Source organism: Balaenoptera ricei, chromosome 1 (assembly GCF_028023285.1).
Source record: "Balaenoptera ricei isolate mBalRic1 chromosome 1, mBalRic1.hap2, whole genome shotgun sequence".
Lineage (NCBI taxonomy): Eukaryota > Metazoa > Chordata > Mammalia > Artiodactyla > Balaenopteridae > Balaenoptera > Balaenoptera ricei.
Genome location: NC_082639.1, coordinates 136,935,012 through 136,950,582, shown reverse-complemented (window position 1 = coordinate 136,950,582; position 15,571 = coordinate 136,935,012). Strand labels below are relative to the sequence as shown.

Below are 15,571 nucleotides of genomic sequence, written 5' to 3'. Positions count from 1 at the left end.
ATGAGTCATGAGCTGAGGCTGGGGGCTCAGCACTTGCCCCACAGAGTGGCACTGTGCAAGCCACAAGGTGGGTCATTTCTAGAGCAACCTTTGCTCCCCTTCGCTTGGCCCAGCTTTTAATATGTTGCACTGACTCACTGTCTTTTGCTTCAAGGAAATTCTTAAATTAACTAGACCTTGACACTGTATGACAGTGTACAGCCCATTCGTTCTTCCCGGCATTGTCCAGTCTTGTGGATAGAGAATATTTTGGTGAAAGTCCCAAGTTTTTTTGTCCTATCTCCATAGGTTGTGAATTTTCCTGAGTAATCTCTATTCCAAATATTCTGCCTTATTGATCCTAGAAACCACCCAAATGTCCCAGAAACTGAAAATGTTTTAGTATTATTCTCTCCCTGACGGCCTCATCTACCTAAAGGTGACATGTTCTGCCAGCCCCTGGGCTTTCTTCAGAAGTGGTCAGGGTACCCATCAGGTGTGTGGGTACCATCAAGGACACTTCTCATGCTTGTTGGCCACTTAGCATCTGAATCCTTCCTTTGTTTGGGGAGTCCCTCTCCCTGTCAAGGCAGAGCTGGTCTCCCTCTGTGGAATTGTCAACGACAGATATTTGCTTACTGGCCTCCTTTGCAGCAGATGGGCTAGCCTTGAACAAGGCTCTACCAATCAAATGAACCTAGCTCAGACTTTAAATTGGAAACTAGTCATACAAAAGAGCAGGAGTCACCCAGAATCCATTCTGGTGTGGGGACGGCTCCATCCATCTTACTGACATAGCAGTGGTGGCAGATTCAGAGCAGTTTCCAGCACTTACTGTCAGTGTGGCAGGGGTACAAGCTGCAGTGTCTGTGCTTAGCAGGAGCTGCCCTGGGTCTTCACCAGACCAGTTCTCCAGCACAATTTGGATATTTCCCCTGGCCGAGTAGCCCCAGAGCCTGGCCTTTTGACCTTTCTGGAAATTCTACGAACCAGAGCCTACTTCACGGGTCAGCAACCTGTGTGGTCACACAGGGCCCCAGGCTCAGCGTGATCCTGTGCTTAGTTAAATGGTCTGCTGCTCATCTTCCAATCCTTCAAAGTTTTCACCAAGAAGCCTCACATTTTCATTTTGCACTGGGCCCTGCAAATTAAGTAGCCGAGCCTGCTGTGAGCTAGCTAATATACTTTAAGTTAAGGGGTTCTTAACCTTTTGTGTGCCCTGGAGTCCTTTGGAGGTCTGATGAAGCCTATGAAGTATATAAGGAACATTTTGAAATGCACAAAATGAAATACATAGGAAGCCAGTTATATTAAAATATAGTTAAATTTTTTAAACAAATATATGATAGCATAGTATGTGTGATTTTTTATTAGTACATTAAATAAATCTAGTGGCAGGTCTAGTAACTGCTGTTGCCCAGAAGTAGTATTTTGGAATGCCTGCAACAACTGAAATGTGACTTGAAAATACCTACGACTTTTTTTTTTTAAGATTTTTTTTTTAATATATATTTATTTTTATTTACTTATTTATTTATTTCTGGCTGCATTGGGTCTTTGTTGCTGCACATGGGCTTTCTCTAGTTGCAGCGAGAGGGGGCTACTCTTCGTTGCAGTGTGCAGGCTTCTCATTGCAGTGGCTTCTCTTGTTGCGGAGCACGGGCTTCAGTAGTTGTGGCACATGGGCTCAGCTGTTGTGGCTCACGGGCTTAGTTGCTCTGCAGCATGTGCGATCTTCCTGGCCCAGGGCTCGAACCCGTGTCCCCTGCATTGGCAGGCGGATTCTTAACCACTGTGTCACCAGGGAAGACCCCCTATGACTTTTAAAGGTGATAAGGTCACAGGTATCTGATTTGTTGTCTATATTCATAACTTAAAGAAATGCTACATTCAGTGAGAGATTTTTTTAAAGTGATCCATCCAAGTCACAGTGCCCTTATTTTTTGATTAAAATTTAATTGTAAGACTTAATTAATTAAAATTTAATTTAAATAAATTCCTCTTCTGCTTCAACTAGCCAGAGCTGTTATTTTGTTGCTTACAAAGAGAAGCCTGTAGGATACAGGTACCTGATGTGACCCAGGCCCCAGGACGAGTCCTGAGTATGCCAGAAAACAAGCAAACACAACAGTCATAGTGGTCCGAGGTGAGTCAAAGGTGTATCCAACATAGCTCTGCCTCAGCTGTTAGGATCTTAGAAGAGAAAGTGTCAGTGGTGACAGTCCAGGATGCTGTCTGTGAAACATGTGACAAGCCCTATGTGTGTGGTATAAACCAAGTGATCTAGATGTCTGAGCAAGTGGAGGTCCCTTCCAGCTGGGAAGGTAAGCTATTAATAACGGTTCTACCTTATGAGAAGGGACATAAAACACATAACAGTATAATCATTGCTCCAATGTCCACGGCAAGTTAACAGAATGTTGAAGAATCTCCTTCCTCAATTTCCCAAATCCTAATCCAGAATTCTTTGTTCTAGCCGCATTACCTCTCAGGTATTTCAACATGAGTGTGTTTTTTTACAGATCTTAAAGGAAATATGATAAAAAACATACCTCCTCAGGTACTATTCTCTTGTTCCCCTTCCACTCCTCCTTTTGGGACAGGGGACTCAAAAGCCCTTCAACACAAAGGGAATATCTATCCTTTGGACACACTTGAGAAACCTGGGTTTGTTCAGAAAGTGGAAAACAATCCATTCGCAGATATCTTGAATTTTCCTAAGTTGTTTTATATCCATTATTATCTTGAGCTCTGGGCATATATCATTACCCCTGTTTTATAGATGAGGAAACCAAGGGTCAGAGAGGTTGCGACTTGCTCAAGGTCACAGAGCAAGAAAGAAAACCCAGGTTTCTTGCTTCTTAGTCCAGTGTCCTTTTCTCTGCCCATAACTCTCCTACGAGCAGATCATAACAAAAGGGGAGGCCGTCTCTGAAAGGGAAGTAAAATCATGCAGATCGTCAAAAAACCAAGACACCCACACCCCAAATTCTGGACAACAGGTGTCACCTAGGAGAGGAGAGGCTCGAAAAAGAAAACAGATCACCAAATCCTCTGGCCCCGAACAGGCTTCAGTTTGAGCCCCCAACATGGGACAGAATTCCTTTGGCCAGTGCCCAGCACACAGAGTCCTTCCCATTCCTGCCTGGGACTTAGGCTCATAACAACAGCAACAGCAGGAAAAGGGCTTCATGAACATAAAAATAAACAAACTTTCTATTTTTAGCAGGGCTGCAGCTGTGAGAGCTTCATTATTTGCTTTTTAGCTGCAGCATTCTGCGGGAGGAGAGGCAAGCGGGGAGGGGGTGGGAGACGAGGACAACTAGGGACAGTCATACTGGGAGCCAAATTTTCCATTGCTGAACCTAATTACACACAGGCCCCAGAAACCCACGTCCAGCCTGGAAGTCTGTGGAGTCTGCAGGTCTGGAAAAACTGGAGAGCAACAAGCAGGAAGCCAGCCGGTGACTGGGCTCTCCTCTGGCCATATATAGAAATAAATCATCTTTTGCCCAATTGGTTTTTAGAGCTACCGAAAACCGTGTTGTTGTGACTCCATCAGAGGAGTGGAAGACAAGCTTGTGAGTAGAGACCTTTCAACTCTTAACTTAGGCTCTAGCGAGAACCTGTGTGAATCTCGCAGAAACTCAGATCCAGCATCTTCCAGGCTTAAACCCGGCTGGGGTCCAGAATTCCCAATAAGCCTGCAGCGTTTTTCTCCTGCCCAGCCCTCGCTGATAGCAGTCAATAGCAAGATCTTGAGAAAGGACAACCCTGATGTTGGAAGTGGGGAGAAACAGGAGCTGTGGTTCCTCCTTTCTGTTTGCCTGAAACAGGATTGGACATTATGAGAAGGGAGTTCCAAGGCCACCACAGAGGAGGGACCTTTCCTTATGTCACAGTGGTTTTAGGAAACGTATGCACCTGATCAGATTTCAGAAGTACCTCTTTAGCCGTGCAAATACCTTTGGCTGTGCCATACCCTGACCCCATGGCATCTTTAATTACATTCTTTTCCCCTCCTGTGGCCCTTTTCATGCATGGTCGCAACTATATTTTCAGTCCTTCTGAGCAGACAGAATTGCAGACCCCAAAGCAGTACTGAGCAAGGGAAGAACCCAATGCTTCAGGCGCTTACAAGGAAATAAGTGCCCAAGCAAGGGTACCATGCTCTTCCATGCTGGGAGAGAGTCTCTACAACTTCCCTGACGTGGCCTTATGGCTGGCGGTCTTCATTCACTGGCAAATGTTTACCGAGCAACCCACTGTACCGTCACTTGCATTCCAGTGTGGGGAAGAAATAAACAGACAACGTCATCACCATGGGGCAGGCTCTATGATGGGTAAGCACAGAGTCCTGTGGGAACACAGAGGACTGGCTTCTACCGCAGTCCTGGAGAGTCAAGATCTTTTCCAAGAAGATGGTGGCGAGCTGGCACCCAGGCAGGTAGAGATTGGGTAGGGGCAAGAGTTTCTCCTCAAACACTCCCTATGAAAGGGTAGTTCTCAAATAATAACATGGTAAGAGGACATAGCAGGGCTAAAATATACGAGAACTTAACCCCAGCACCGCAAAAATAGTCCCTCCCAATAACATTTATCATTTTACCCCATAACACTACTAAGCAAACCAATTGCTGTCAAATTACAAGAAAAAAGACAGTATCATAATCTATTTGACTGTGAATTTTGACAGCTAACAATGTAAGCCCTGGAACCTTGAGGTTGGAAGGGATCATATGGGCTACTGAATCCTCTCACCACATATAAAAATCCCTTCTACAGTATCCCTGCCAGATGGTCACCCAGGCTCTGCTCAAATTGCTCCAGTAATGGAGAGCTCTCCACGGATCAAGGCAACTAGTTATTAATAGTTAGTTTTAAAAGCAGGAGCTGGAGTGTGTAGTGGCCTCCTACCCAGCTGAAGTTCAGTCTCCCAGCCTTTCCACACTCCAATAAATCCTACAAAAGGCCACCAGATTAACTCTGAAAGTGGTCAGTCCATTGTTCAAAATCTGCAGTGACTCCAACTACTGACATACAAATTCTAACCTCCTTTTAAAAGACTAGAAGAGCCCATATCAAAACGTAACATTGGTTATATTTGGTCATGAGGTTTATGGATGATATTTTGTTTTTCTCCTTCATACTTTTGAGTTTTTCCCTAGTTTTCTGTGAGACAGAGAGAGAGAGATTAAGAAAGGTAATAAAATAATTAATGTTATTTACGAAAAAGTCCTACCGTGTTTATTCGTTCATGTTGTACCCAATTTAGAAATCTTTCACTCTCTTTCCCAGTCTTTAAATTCTTCTGCACCTCCTAGATTCTGGCCAACCCACCTCTATGTTTCCTTGAGTGCTCCAGCCCTTACTGCCCTTAAATCCAAAGTATAAAATTGAGCACTTTATTATAAGCAGTTTTCTACTATCTGTTAATCATCTCATGAGATGTGGTTAGTTCCACATCAGACTGTAAATTCCTTAAGGACCATATCATAGTGCCTACCTAGCACAAGGCAGAGGCTATTGTAGATTCTCCATGAATATTTGCTAGTGGATAGATGGATGGATGAAATTCCATTGGGTGTATTTATTAGCTCAGTTGGTTAGAGCACAGTTCAAATGATCAGAGCACAGCTCTAGTAAGTTTTGTATGTCATCTGATCCTATGCTTCTCAAACTAGGGTGCCCACAACCCTGGAGGAATATGGAAAAGTAAGTCAAGTGTATATGAAGCCACAAGATATTAAATAATGTCTTCCTAAAGCAAAAATGTCCTCCTTTGGGGGAATATTCTGGCGGAAAAGTATGAGAAGCACTTTTGCAGCCCATCCCTTTCCAAGTGCAGAAATTCCATCCAAGGCTGACATCCAGATACTGCTTGAGTTCATCCGTTTAGGCTTTGCTTCTAGATACTTTCAGATGCCAATAGGTCTACACCCCACCAAGAGATGTTCCTGGAAGGTATCATTCATCCTGTGTACAACAATGTAGAGATCACTGGTCTAGGAGCCAGAACACCTTGGGTCCAGCCCAGTTATGCAACTACTGTGGGCTACCAGCCTCTTCAAGCCCCCAGTCTCTCATCTACTCTGCCCTCCCAACAAACGTTGGGTTAAATTAAATAATACATTTGAAATGTCTTTGTAAACTGAAATTTATGTGCAAGCTTCAGGTATTATTATTGCTGTCTTTATCATCCCAGAATCAGTGAACTTGATTGTGTCCCATGGGCACAGAGGCTACTTCCCAAACCTGTCCTGTTGACTAAGGTGGGCAGCAGTGGAGCTCTGAATTCAGAAAGTTGTAGGTGGAAACCTGACTCTAGTGTAAGCTCCACCAGACTAGAGTCACATTCATTTTTATATATCTCATGTTTTGCATAATATTTAGAATATATATATAATATATATATATGCTGAATGAATGTGTTTCTGTTTATTGGGATTTCTGCCTTCCATCATGTACCTGATCTTTGGCAAAATCAAAAATTTTCCAAATCCCAGTCTCCTTATCTATTAGAGAAGTATAATAGTATCTCATAGTGTTAAAAATGCATAAGCTGCCTGGCACATAGGAAGCAATAAGTCAACGGCAGTTAAAACAAAGGGAGAGGGTGACTGTATTTCTGCAACTTGGTAAATGAAGGCTAAACTATTATTTTATGGTTTTGTCAGCCCTTCCTTTTACCTGTTATGAAAGAGCCAGCCTAGGGAAAGGAAGGTTGTTTGCAGCAAGGTTGATGTTCTGAGTCACTGAACTAGTTAAGGAAGCAAATTTCAAAGGCACAGTTACTTTGTGGGCCCTCAGGGCAAAAGGAATAAACAATTCCAGTCTTCACAAAAACTTCTTCCAGAATGAATACGCTTGGGCAGGGCAAGCTGGGGTTTTCCAGAGGTCTCTCTGACAAAGTGACAAGAAGTGTTTTACCTAGGCCATGGAAATGCTATATGAAACCCACACAATGGGCTCACTCAATAAACTGATCAGTAAACCGAGAGCAGGAGACAAGGGGAGCCAAAAAGAGAGGCGAAATGAGAGTTCTGTGAGCCCTCCTCCCACCCTGAGACCCCTGCCAGAAAAATGGAATCCTGAGGCCCTTTGTTTACATGTGCACTAAGCCAGTGATGAATCCCAACAAAGAGCGCTGTGTGCAGTGCCGCCAGTTCCAGAGACGGTGCTGGAAAAACAGCTTTCGAGACACAGCCCCAGGAGGCTGGGAGGCAGAAAGAGAAAATGAAGACTGAGCCCCTTCGTGCCCCAGAGGTAGAAGCAAAGGGCCTTCCGAGCTATCACCACCCTCACCGGCCCCACTGCTGGAAGGGGTGCTCCATCTCTAGAACTTACAGGAGCGCTCAAGAAAGCATAAAGCACGTGGAGCAGAGGGGCACAGGTGTGTGGGGAGACATGGTGATTATCAGAGGAGACATTTAAAAGTTTCCTGAACTTCCCCCAGTGTCAAGATTTGGAGCTACAGTTATGAAAGTAATATTTTCCCTGGCATCTTGGATGCAGCATTGAAGACATTTTGGATGCTGCATGGAAAAGAGCTCCCAAGAAATGTATATTGTCACTGCTCTTTTTAGAGGAGCTTTCATAATTAGAGTAATTTATGTCAGAATTAGACAGTTTAGGGAACAGAGATCTAATTGCAAGAGATAAATATAATAACTGGTATGAAAACAGCCTCTCAAAATCTGTTTAGAAATCCAAAGCCAAAATGAAAAAGCAATGCATTTTAAAAGGGCTGTAAGGGGTGGGCAGGAGTGAGGGGTGGGCGGAGGTGGGGAGAGGAAATGCTTTCTCAGAATAGTTATAATTTAGCTGGAAAACTCACTGTTTTTTGGATAACCTGCTAAAACTGAACACGAATGAGACTAAAAATAAAAGATAGCATCTGCAGAAAATACTTGGCTAAGGTAAAAAGAACAAGGTTTTGCTACCTTCATGAGGCAAAGGCCATGGAGACTGTAGAATTAGGGATGCCCATTGGCTCAAAACCAGGCCAGGACTCTTGTCCACAAAGACCCCATGTACACGTGGTGAAAGGGCCCGTCGGGCCACCCTGACTCCCGACCACGTGGAGTCCATCTCAGCTTCCTGCAGCACTCCTTTACAGCTCTGCCATTCACCTGTCTGTCCAAACCCCTCTGGAATCCATTTATGTTGCCAGCTTGTGCCACCTCTGGGAGATAAGCCATCCCATAAATTCACTACCTGCAGCGCAGTGTAGTATTTCCACTGACTTCTCCTGCACTTGCCTCCCTCGTGGTTCCGCGGCGCTGCTACGTTTCAGGATCTGGTGAACAAGTCTGTGCTCATCTCATCCACACCATTTATAGGCTGACCGTTTCCTCCTAACAGCCTGCCTCTTGTCAACAGCCCTTCTGACGTCCAGTGGGTGCCTTAAGGATCCAGGCTGCTGTTCAGGTACTTCCTGAAGTACCCGTGTACACTTTTAGACCCTCGCCCAAGTGTCGCAGGCAAGAATATACCACCGGTTAAGGTGAGAGTAAGACAATGTTCTCAATTTAATATTTTCCCTCCCTGAAGAACAGGCCCATTTGGGCGCAGCACTGTCCTGGTGCACACACGTTATATTCGACATGGCTTCTGGACTCAGAGGGTTTGCAAACTGATGGGACAGTGTCTTCAGGCAGCACAAGGCCAACAGTGAAAGTCAACCTGTCTGATATGGGGCATTTTCAAGAAAGAAAAGCTAGTGTGGCAGTCCTGACCTTCATAGCAGGCTAAGGTTCTATGCTAAATACCCCCTTGATTTTCACAACCCTCTCAGAGGCAAGCAACACCTTTTGTCCCCAATATATGGATGTGAAACCAGAGCTTAGCAGGTGCTAGAGTTAGTAGGGGGAAGTCACTCAAATCTCCAGTCTCAGTTCACAGATCTGCTTATTTTGGCTTCTTTTTTTTTCTTAATTAGATGTTAATGTTCTGTTTCACTCCATTTAGAGCCCACTAACCTCTTGACCACTCTCAAATATCTTTACTAAAAATATGAAAAATAATGAGGATTAAGCAAAATGTAACAGCACCATGGTGGCCTGGGGCCATCCATGAGGTCATCAGACTTGGGATTTCACTGCCAAGAGAATAAAATAGTAGGTGGGTGCCCTAACATGCTTTTTTGTAAGGGATGCGTCATCCGCCCAGAGTGAGAACATCGTGGCCAGTCGCCCACTCCTTTACTTCTACCATAATTGCATCTTCCTGGTAATGCCAGTCCCTCAACAGACTTGACAGCCTTGGCAAACCAATGTGAGCGGATCCGCCATCTTGCCCACTGCTCTCTCTGCCACAGAAGCTGTTGGCCTTCCTCACTGAGACATCACAGAGATACCACCTTATGGATAGGCTCGAGATTTTCTTTCCACCATTGACAGGCATGTCCATCAAGCCCTAAGCTCAAATCAATTGCCTCAGTTTCTCTTGTTTAATTTCTTCCCGTTCTCTCTTAAAAGCAACCCTAAGAATCGTCATGTAGGCCAGAGCCCATCTGTAATGTTGCTCTAGATTTCCAGGAAAGCATCTTCTGTAACCCTTCCTCAATAGGCCTCATTTCAGGCCTGAACATGACCCTTGCTCACATGTGGAATTCCTTAACAGAAGGTGACTTCCTCCTCTACTTGATGATATAGTAGTAAAAGGATGGATTGAGGGGTTGGAAACACTCAGACTCCAATCTTGGTTCCCCCATTTATGAGTTATGTGACTGGGAGGAAGTTACTTAGCTACTCTGAACCTCAGTTTCCTCATCTGTAAAACGAGGATGATACTACGTCTCATAACTGTGTTGTGAAAGGCTGAATGATACGTTATGGGCAAAGCTCCTGGCACAGTGCCAAGTGTCCTTAGCATGAAAGGAAATCTCCATTCCCAAATCCTCAGGTCAGCATTCAAGGCCTCACTTTGCCCCCTGCCCCTACCCCATCCCTTGCTCAGGGCTCTGTTAGACTCTGGCTTTAAACTCCGAGAGTGTCAGAGGAACCAACTCTATGTAGGTAGACAGTTGTAAGCTCAAAATGTGGTTCATAAGCGTCTCCCATCTTGGTTAGCACATCTACTAAGGGAAGCCCCTCATCTGGACACTTCTAAGCAATCTCCTCAGCCCATCTTCCAATCTCTGCTGCCCCTACCTGACCACCTGTTAGCCCACCTGCTTCTGGGACCCACCTTCCCCCTCTTGTTCAAATCCAGACTAAGTTTTCTCCACCTGGGTTTCTGGGAAGAAGGTCTCATCTAATTTCCTTCCATTGGAGGAAAACTTTCTTTTCTCTCTTTCCTTAATCATCTTTGGCATTTCTGACTGGAGGGCTGGGTTTTCTCTTTGGTCTTTCAACTCAGAGCCATTTGGTTTCTCCATCGCTAACAGAAACAGATCTCTTATTCCTCAGTCGAAACAGCTGGCTGCACTAGTCATTTTAACACCCACACGCAGAGGCCAAAGGACACCAGCACTCAAGCACAGGAGCTGGTGGGCAAGACACGGCTCAGCACCTGGCACCTGGGCACCTGGCGAAAATAGTCAAGAGGGCAGCATCTCAGGTCCACGTCATGGAAGGACCTCTGAGGAGGCCCCTAGACACTCCAGGGCCAGGTTCTGTCATCAACCCCCCCTCCCCCCCACACACACAGTACCTGGGAGACACTGAGCTCCCTGCCATGGGTAATCAGAAGCTTTGTGTCTGGAGTCCTCCATCCCACGCTGGTGCAGCTCTTTCATTTCCTAGCTTTCCAGGTGCTGGACTCCAGACCCACCAGCTCTGAATAAAAAGTGGATAGAGGGCAACTGAGGATGAGAGGGGAAGCACCTTTGAGAACTTAGTGAAGGCAGTTTTCCCCTCCATCTCTGCTTCTGACAGCTCCTGCTGGACCACACTGTTTCTTACTGCCTTTGGTGAGCAGTGCAGAGACTTTTCCAAGGTGCTGCGTGCACCCCACCAAACACACCGTGCTGACCGGGGGAGCCCACGACGTCCTTTGTCCAGATAAGGCACTGGAGCCTTCACCCAATCTGCCCCACGGCCTCCCTCTCCAACACCTCCCACCCCCTTTCCAAGAAGCCTGCTCCATTAGGAAGGGCTGGGCGATTTTCACTTAAGCCCACTTCTTCCCGAATTAGGTCTCAGATCCCTGGGAACTTTGGTGCCTCCGTGAAAGCGACTGGGACTGGTTCCGCAGGCTCCTGAGCGGCTGTGTCCTGCAGGAGGCGTGTTCCGGGACCGACAGGGCACCGACACTTAAGGGCGGGGCAGGGAGGGGGTAACTGGCGGGAAGTCGGGGTGGGAGGGAGGGCGAGTCTGGGCCGTGTGCGCCCAAGTCCAAGGGCACCCGTCCGCCGCGGGCCCCAGGGTGGCGAGTTTGGGCCGAGCCCAGGGAGTGGGAGAAGGAGCGAGTCTGATTCAGGAAGTCGAGCCTCTGACATCAGGGGCAGGACGGAGTTGGAGTGAAACCTCAAAAATGGGAGGCGCCGGCCAGCGGGAGGGCAGGGAACATAGAGGGCGCCTTTCTCGCAGCCGGAGGCAGGTACGCACAGCGCGGGGCGGCCCCCGCTGACCCTCCACCTGGGCCTGGCCCGCGCGGGACCCACAGCGGCTTCCAAGGAGACACCAGGACCTCGCCCCTGCGCCCGATCCCTGGTGCACTGGCAGCACCCGGCGGACCCCCGAGCGACCACGCCTGCAGGAAGCCCTCCAGTGGACTCAAGGGTGAGTCTCAAGATTTTTTGTGGTGGTTGTGTGTGTGTGTTTTAAAACACTTTTTGAGCTGCCCTCCGTTTGCAAGGGGGCTTCCCACTCCCTCCTTTCTTTAGAAGATTGAGACTAGCCCCCTAGATAAGTGAAATTTAAGGATTGTTTCCAAACAGCCTCCTGCCCCTTCGCAACTTCACTTCCAGTGTTCCCCCGCTTTGCGAGGGTTCTTGGCAGCCTTACTTCTGCTTCTGGGCTCAGTCCACATGGGTTCCTAGTGGGGTTTGGGGTGGAGTTCTCCGACTCCCGTTGACAACAGCTGCCGGCAGGAGCGGCTTGAAAGGGACAGAGGGACATTCAGTTTGCTAACAAAAAACTCAAGACCTGAGACCCTCCAAAAATCACCCGAGGCTCAGAGGTTTCTAAATTATTCTAGGTGAAGCCAAATTTTCAAGGGGTCTAAGAAACTGGCCACCGCGAAAATCTGGCCTGGAGCCAGGGCTGGAATGGGAACCTGTCTGCTCTTCCCCGAGCCTCTGGGGGGATCTGCCTTGACACAGACTGCTTCCTAACTTCTTTACCTCTCTCAACAGACCCACTCCCAGTCCCTCACCCCACCCATGAAGGTAAAATGGAGGACACAATGAGACCTGTTTCCCTAGTATTTTGAAGAGTTTCACAGGAATACATTAGAGTTAAACTATGGTCATAAGCTAGTGGGAACACCAGTCCTGCCTAACCGAAAGGGAAACTGAAGCAGACAGGCACTGCCCTAATTTCTTAGAGAACACTGGCAGCCCACATGCTAGCTGCCTTGCAGGACTGCTCCGCAGATTCTGTTGAATGAGGAAGGGTGGTACACTTGAGCATCTGAGAAGCACTTTCCTTCCAAAGCTGTTGCATTTCATTCACTCAGCTGAAGTTCATAAGAACCTGCAGCTAATCTGAAGGGACCCTCATTCTGAAGTCCTGTTGGATAAGGGGAGAGCCTTGAGTTATATGGAACAGGACTGGAAGACAGCATTGACGCTAGGTTGTTCCTAATCTCTGTACAAATGGTTTGCAAGTTCCGCCTAGAGAATTCAGCAAGGATGTCACCATCAACCTCCTGGTCTGATGTGTCTACCTTCCTTCCGCCTGTGCTGGGCTGGGGAGGCAGCTGTATTAAAAAATCTGATCAAGTCCTTCATTTCGTCTGAAATTCTGGCTCCCCATCCCCACCCCAGATACAATTTTAGGAAAGAAATGTATTGCAAAACAAATGTTTCTCCAGCCTTCAAACTTTGTTAATATTTAGCCTGTGGAGTAAAGAAAGGATCTTTTCTGTCCTCTTCCCTGAAGACTAACCCCAAGAGAGTAATGAACACTCAACAAGCGGAGTCACTGATTTCATCAAACAGGGATGTACCTCCATCCCATCCATTCATTCAACAGTTACTGGACCCACTGTGTGCCAGGCAGTATGCCGGGGCCTTGGAGTCCAATTATCATGATACAGTTTCTGCATTTGAGGACATGAAATCCGGTAAATGAGACAGAGAAACAAACTACAGTTCAGAATAATACACATCATCACAGCAATAGCTACGGGACACTAAAACAATCCAAAGGAGGGAGTGAATAAATCCCCCAGGAATTATCTGCAGAAATGATGTTTGAGCAGGTTTTGAAAATGATTAGGCATTCCCAGGAAAAGGGTATTCCAGACAGAGGAAAGAGTATCTGCAAAATCAATGGCAGGTTGGGGGAATTGCAAGTAATGGGGATTACACTGCTGTACAAAGAATGGTGAGCTCTTTCCTGTAGCAGTGGGAAGTCATTTTTTAAACAGGGAAACAGTATGGTCAGATTTGTGTTTGGAGAGAGAACTGATGGCCAGATGGAGGCTGACTTGGAGAGATGAGGAACAGAGATAAGGAAGACCTCAACTAAGATAATGGCGGAGGGAACTGAGAAAAGGGCATGGACTTTGGTGGTGTTTAGGAAGTAGAGTCAAAGGTACCTGGTGACCAAGTGAATGTGGCAAAGGAGGAATGAGCGGGACAGAGGATTATAAGGTGTTGAGCTGGGGATGGGGAGATGCACCGTGACGCTTGCAATGGAAACCACATGAACGAGGGGAGGAGTGGGCTTGGGAAGCAGATTTCGGAAGAAAACGATGAACACTTTAGACACATTTAAGTTGGATGTACTCAGGGGATGTCCAGGTGAAGACATATGGGAGGCAGTGGGCACACAGGTCTGGAGCCCAAGGAGAGGCGGAGGCTGCTCCAACGTAACTCTCCCAGATGCTGTACAGAAAAGCAGTGTCGAAGGAAGCTAAAGAGGCCTGATCACACTGTCAATGAGACCACTTGACCCTGAAGAGTCTTGGATTTGTCAGTAATGGCCTACAGGTATTATTTTCATACCACACAGTGACTTCCAGATGACTCTCTCTAGACTCCCAAGGTTTTCCCCAGATGCCTTGCACGGTGATACCTAAAATGTTGGCGAGAACCCTAAAATGGCACACAGGTGGTACAGATGCATTTAACCAAACAAGTAAATCCCCAGAACTCATACCCCAAGTCTAGTCATGGCACCTGTGTGGGAGAGTCCTACCTTCATTAAAACAAGAAGGACAACTTTCTCAGACTAATTCTAAACCTCTATAGAGTGGTCCTTTAGGTCTGGCTGCCAATGCCCAGATCAGGATCTTATGTGTCCTGGTGTGGAAGAAAAAAACCTTGAACTTGGAACTAGACAGACATGGGTTTAATTCTTGCCTTGAACACTTACTAGCTGCCCTTGAACAAGTCTTTGAATCTCTCAGGTTCATTTCCCTTATATTTAAAATGGAGATAATTATATCTCACCAGGGCAATAGTCAGAATCAGAATCAAATTGAAAAAGAAAGTACATTTAATGTGCTACATAAATTGTAAGGTTCTATAAAAATGTAAGCGGTTTTTATTAGTAGTACTAGTCTTTCCTCTTGAAGCTACCAAATCAGATGGACTGTGTAGGTGCAGGATCTGGGCAGCGTCTTAGGCCCAGACTTGCAGCTTTTTAACTGCATGAAATATTTTAAGGCAGTAATTATAAAAGTCTCCTTCCATCAGAGCAATGACATGCATCTATTCTGGCCACTTCTCTTTTCACTCCTTACCTAATGTGGTCAGAGACCAAAGAAGTAAATGCTCTCCTAAAGCGTATGCAGGTTGCGCGGTGCACAAGGGCTCCTGGGAGCTCATGGGGCTGAAAGCAGTCAGGATTCCACTTGCTAAGCCACAGACCCACCCCCTTTGCAGCCAAGCCCACCCAGAGGGGACACTTTTTTCCTAATCGTCACCAACGTGCTAGTTGAACCAGTAGTGGCCCTGAATCTGAGCATCTTTTGATGGCTTAGATGTCTCTGTGTCTTCTCCCAGCCAGAGAAGCCTGACATATTCCAACCCAGTGAAGCTCAAGTTTTATGCCAACATCCAAACTTTCAAGTAAACAGACTTCCTATAGGGGCTGGTTGTTGAATGAAGAAAAGGAAATAACCACAGACTCAGAGACTTCAAATGGAAAAACACTTTAGAGATGAGCCAGCCCCTCCCCCTCACTTCACAGATGAGCAAACCAAGGTTCAGGGAGGGAAGTGTGTGCCCGGGTCAACAGCTGGTTAACGGAGGGACCAGAATCCAAGTTCAGGAATAGCGAACACTCTCTGGGCTTTCTATCACCTGGACCTTCTGTGCCTCACACACAGGGACACACACAGGCACTCAAGTGCTGGCAGAGAGGAAAAGCGAGAAGATTCTACTTGAAGGCTGAATCTTCCCCGAGTGGTCTCTGGGGATAACCAGGAGCAGATCTTCAGGAGATGTGGGCAGATCTCCTCCTTTAAAACAATC

At 46.6% G+C, this 15,571-nt stretch overlaps 1 protein-coding gene and 1 long non-coding RNA gene across 7 annotated transcripts in view; one reads left to right on the top strand and one right to left on the bottom strand.

Annotated features, from left to right (window-relative positions):
- LOC132373580 (uncharacterized) overlaps positions 1–15,571 on the bottom strand; it is a 421,816-nt gene that overhangs the window by 369,411 nt on the left and 36,834 nt on the right. The window lies entirely within an intron of this gene.
- KIAA0040 (KIAA0040 ortholog) overlaps positions 11,296–15,571 on the top strand; it is a 32,172-nt gene continuing 27,896 nt past the window's right edge. For all 4 annotated transcript variants that reach the window (XM_059936946.1, XM_059936966.1, XM_059936937.1 and 1 more), the window contains exon 1: positions 11,296–11,705. The gene's annotated coding sequence lies outside the window, so the exon portion shown is untranslated. The remainder of the gene's footprint in view (positions 11,706–15,571) is intronic.